This window comes from Rhincodon typus, unplaced genomic scaffold (genome assembly GCF_021869965.1).
Source record: "Rhincodon typus isolate 14 unplaced genomic scaffold, sRhiTyp1.1 hic_rhity00009122, whole genome shotgun sequence".
Classification (NCBI taxonomy): domain Eukaryota; kingdom Metazoa; phylum Chordata; class Chondrichthyes; order Orectolobiformes; family Rhincodontidae; genus Rhincodon; species Rhincodon typus.
This window is the reverse complement of record NW_025974760.1, coordinates 1-4,825: the sequence shown is the minus strand read 5'-3', so window position 1 is coordinate 4,825 and position 4,825 is coordinate 1. Positions and strand designations below refer to the sequence as shown.

At 37.3% G+C, this 4,825-nt stretch overlaps 1 long non-coding RNA gene across 1 annotated transcript; it reads right to left on the bottom strand.

The window, feature by feature from the left end:
- Window positions 1-343: 343 nt before the first annotated feature.
- Window positions 344-4,382, bottom strand: LOC109932109. Its single transcript, XR_002260874.2, has 3 exons — window positions 4,289-4,382; window positions 704-809; window positions 344-459 (listed from the first exon to the last, which is right to left on the bottom strand). It is a non-coding gene; the product is annotated as an uncharacterized LOC109932109 (long non-coding RNA).
- Between the last annotated feature and the right edge of the window lie 443 nt (window positions 4,383-4,825).

Here is a 4,825-nt window from a genome sequence, read left to right as displayed (position 1 = left end):
AGGAAAGCTGACGTTTCGGGTGGGGACCCTTCCTCAGAGGGTGCTGCCTGCCCTGCTGAGTTCGTCCAACTCCACAAAACTTTCTTTGTGCGGTGTTAGGATCTTCTAAGGCACAAAGTTTTTAAATCAACAAAGTTTCCATTGCACCTTTCAGGGCTTATGTTCTTCCAATGATTGCTGTACTTATGAGGCAAAGAATCTCAAAGTATCATCATGAAATGTGAAGAATGGTGATTTATTTTAAGATACCAAAATCAGTATATTCAATTTATATACTTTATTTAAACAACATTTTTCAAAACATTCCACTACATATCAAAATTAAAATCTTATTGTGATGCTTATTTAACATTGTAGTAATTGGTACCTGTTGTCTGTTGCTTTGGCAGGCAGAACTCAAATGCTTAAACCAGAGCATCGCATTCCCTCTATTACCAGCCTGGAATTTGTAAGAGTTTCCTGAAAATGAGTGTGAAAGAGCAATAGGATGGCAATATTATATTCAACTGTCACAGTATTAATTTAACTTCAAAAGGTTCTTTTACGAAAATAGATTCTACCACTAAGAATCAAAAAAAGGTTGCATAATTAGAAACTTAAAAAACCCAATATATTTGCCAGTTTTTGGCTCAGTCAGCCTTGTGAAGAGACTGAAACAAATGTAAAAGGAAAGGAAATGAGACCTTTTCCATTCATTACTCACCCCTTTCAGAGTCTGTAAGCTGGAAAACATCTGGATGCTCTGGATCATCAGCCATCATCACCATCCAACCCACAACTGACACACTCTTACTCAAACTTGATTTGAACTGCAAATCAGAAAAATTAGACACATCAGTAGGACCGTGGATTTGAAGACTTTTTCAGATTTGATCAAGTAACGGGGCTGTATAAATAGCATACTATCATAATTCAAAGGCAACATTAAAACAGATTGTAACTTACAGACCCATTGGGATGGATTAATGGTTTCTTGCTGCACAAATTGTGTATGACACAACAACAATTTGCTTTGATGCAATGTTTTAATTATAGAAGAATATCCTAAGACATTTATAAAAGTGGAATGGATGCTGAGTCAGGATGGGAAGAATTGACTGATATTTTGATTTAAGAGAGTGGTAATAAGGAGGCTTTGTAAAGTACATATTAGACAACTGAAAAAAGATCAGGCTAGTAAAGTCTAAATAGCATGAAATTACATACTACTAACACTGGTCCTAATCAGGAACTTAAGTTAAAAAGAAGTAATACATTTCAAGCACAGGCTGACAAAACTGAGGTCTCTTGCTTCTCCGAACTCTTTAAGATGATTCAAGTTTCATCAACCTGCTGTCAGATTTCTCCCATATATTTATTATTATTTCTATTGCTGAATAGGAACAAAAATGTTTTAACATTTCCTTTTTGTAGCTGATATTGTTGTTTTGTACATTAAGACAGGAAGGATCTCTGCTGGTGGTGTGAGGAAACAATATTGCCAATATTAGTAGATGGAATTCTTTGAACGTGGATATAAATAGTTATATGATATCATCTGTAATTCACATGGTAAAGCACATTTCATTTAGGTGAAAATTAAGACCACCTTGCTCTATTTTTCTCAGCACATCATTTACATCAGGCCAGGTCATCAAAGAGGAAGAAGCCCTGAGGAAACAACCTTTCGAAAATGCACTGAACTTTCATAACACTTTTAAGATAACTTCCTTTTCATTTGTATAATTACTTGGCTGGGTTTATAAATCAGGTTCTCACAGGGTTGGAAAAGAATACGGTAATTATAACAAGACAGCCACATACAAAGAAGTACATGCAAAACGAAAAGAGTTAGATGGAAGGGACTGAGTTATATGGGCTACAAAATTACTTTAAAAACAAAGTCATCACGTTTGGTGTTTTAAACCACATTTCAGTCTTTTTCAAACAAGGGTCACTGCCAGATAGAGTTAAGAGAAATAGGCGTCTTCATATTTCACATGAGCAGACCTATCAAATTCCAAGGAAGAATAGAAACTTCAAGTGTTGCAGAAGTTGGCTGAAAGAACTGGGCCTCAAAACAAATTAAGTAAGCAGTTAAGGTAATGCTGATACTTAAGGGCTAATTTTAAGTCTGCCCACCTGGTGGAAATGGGGTTGCATTCACAAGAATGGATGTCACTGGCTGGGCAAGCATTTATTGATCGTCCCTAATTGCCCTTCAGTGACATAAACAGGTTAAATGATGGGCAAAGATTTGGCAGATGGAGTCCAATGTAGGAAAATGTTAGGTTGCCCACTTTGGCAGAAAGAATAATATTTTGAATGGAAACAATCTGCAGAATGCTGTGGTACACAGGAATCTGGGTATCCTTGTAAAAGTTATTCTGCAGGTGCAGAAGTAATTAATAAGACAAATTTATTGCAGGGGATGTGAATATAAAAATCTTGTTAAAACTGGACGCAACATTGATGCAATGCATAGACTATTGCGAACAGTTTTGGTCTCCTTACTTAAAGGGAAACTTTTGGTTAGCCCTTTGGAATTCTCCTCCCAGAGAGCTGCAGAGGTTCTTTCACTTTATATGTTCAAAGCTGAATTAAATAGATGTTTAATCTACGAGGGAGATCAGGCAAGAAAAGGAAAGTTATGGCCACAATCAACTCAACCAAGAAATGAGTGAATGGCAGTATACAGACTTTTCCTCCAAATTTTTTTATGATATTATGCCAATGGTTCTTTTAATAAACACTCAAAGAAACCAAAGGCCTAAATATCTTGCACATTTATCCTTATTTACATTAATGGCTTGCCAGAAGACATTATAAATATGCATCCATAACATGAGATGCCATAAAGAAAGACATTTGGTCAACAATTCATGCAGAAATACACTGAGAGATTGTGCATGAATTGTCATTTGGAAGTAAGCAGTCTCAAGATGGTCACTCAAGTGAGCAAGTTCTTTCCTGACAAAATGTAAATAGCTGCAGTGAAAAAAAATTGCCTAGTTTTGAGAAATCACAAAGTTCCAGTGACAGAACATCTTTATGATTTGTTAGTATTTTTTCAGTGACATGAAAGTCGAATAAAATTCTGAATTAACTTCCAAAGTTTAGAACAACTGGTCTGTTAACTGATACAATCAGACGATTCACCTAAACTTCGGAGAGATTTACTGATTTGAAATGATATACCTCTTGGCTGGTGTGGTGACTAAGTGGTTAGCACTACTGCCTCACAGTGCCAGGGACCTGGGTTCAACTCCAGGCTTGGGCAACCGTCTGTGTGGAGTTCGCACATTCTCACCGTGTCTGTATGGATTTACTCTGGGTGCTCCAGTTTCCTCCTACCGTCCAAAGATGTGCAGGTTAGATGGACTGGCCATGCCAAATTATCCGTAGCATCCAGGGATCTGCAGGCTGGGTGGGTTAGCCATGGGGAGTGCAGGGTTACAGGGTAGGGAGTGGGTCTGGGTGGATTCAATAGGCCGAATGGCCTGCTTCCACACGGTAGGGGTTCTATGATTCATTGGAAAAATTCCTTAAAAGCAACTTCCAAACTATTTTGTTCTAGAAAGTCTCAATATAAATCCAAATTTTTGAAATTTTACATGTGGAAATGACAATTCCAGAGCAGAACAACTTATATTTGAGACCAAGATATGCTATAGGTATTTTTAATGAATCTGTTCAGAGATGTTATTGCACACCTCTGGAGGAGGCAGTACTTGAACTTGGGCCTCCTGGCTCAGAGGTAGGGATTCAACCACTGCACCACAAGAACCCCAAGATGTGCAATATGTTGATGATAAAGGACTAGTATTTCTTTGACTATATTGGTTGAGAAACCTGCATTTATTTCCTTTGGCCCTGGAAGATTTGGCCCTGTTCTGTCATTCAATCGTTTTCATCTTTCGTCATAACTCAGATCTTCCTTTTGTCCTTGTCCAACCCACCCCTTGCTCTAAACCAATCTTATGTCTAACTTTTCCCAGTTCTGTTGAATAGTCACACCTGAAATGTTACCCATCTCACTTTCTACAGATGCTGTCTGACTCACTGAAAATTTTTTCAGCATTTTCTGTTTTTATTTCAAATTTCCAGAATTCACAGTATTTGGTTTTTTTGACAAGAAATATTGATTCTGTTACACTGTGCCAATGTAATGCGAATTGTAGGAGTTCTCGCTTAAAATCCATTACATAAAACATTACATAAGACTGATTATGTTTAATGCTGTAGATTGCTTTTATTGGATTCTAACTAGTCTCGAGAACAAACAGTTTTTGGGAACAGTTGTACTTACATGCTTTCTTTCTGTTGGTTTTAAGGACTTGGCTGAGTAGTAATAGAGTTTTGCTCCACACAGTGCCACCCAGTACTTGGTCCATGAAGCAACCTACACAAAGAGACCATAGCTAGTAACTGATTTGATATGGTTTCTTAATTTTCACAGGGGGAAATGCATGGAGTTGCTGTTGTAGTGGGTTTATCAACTTTGATCTCAATAATGAACACCATAAATATTAAAAAAAATGACAAACAGTGGTTAATATATACAATGGAACTCAGAGATTTACATGTTTGAAGTCTGGAGAGAACTCATTTTCATTTAAACTATGTGTATGTAATTTCCAGCAATACTGTATATTTGGGCTATTATTTTTCACTCACATTTCAGCACGTGGGCAAGCTTCTAATATTCATAAAAAGCAAAAGAACTGCGGATGCTGTAAATGAAGAACAAAAACAAAGTTGCCGGAAAAGCTCAGCAGGTCTGGCTGCATCTGTGAAGAAGAAAACAGAGTTAACGTTTCGGGTCCGGTGACCCTTCCTCAGAACT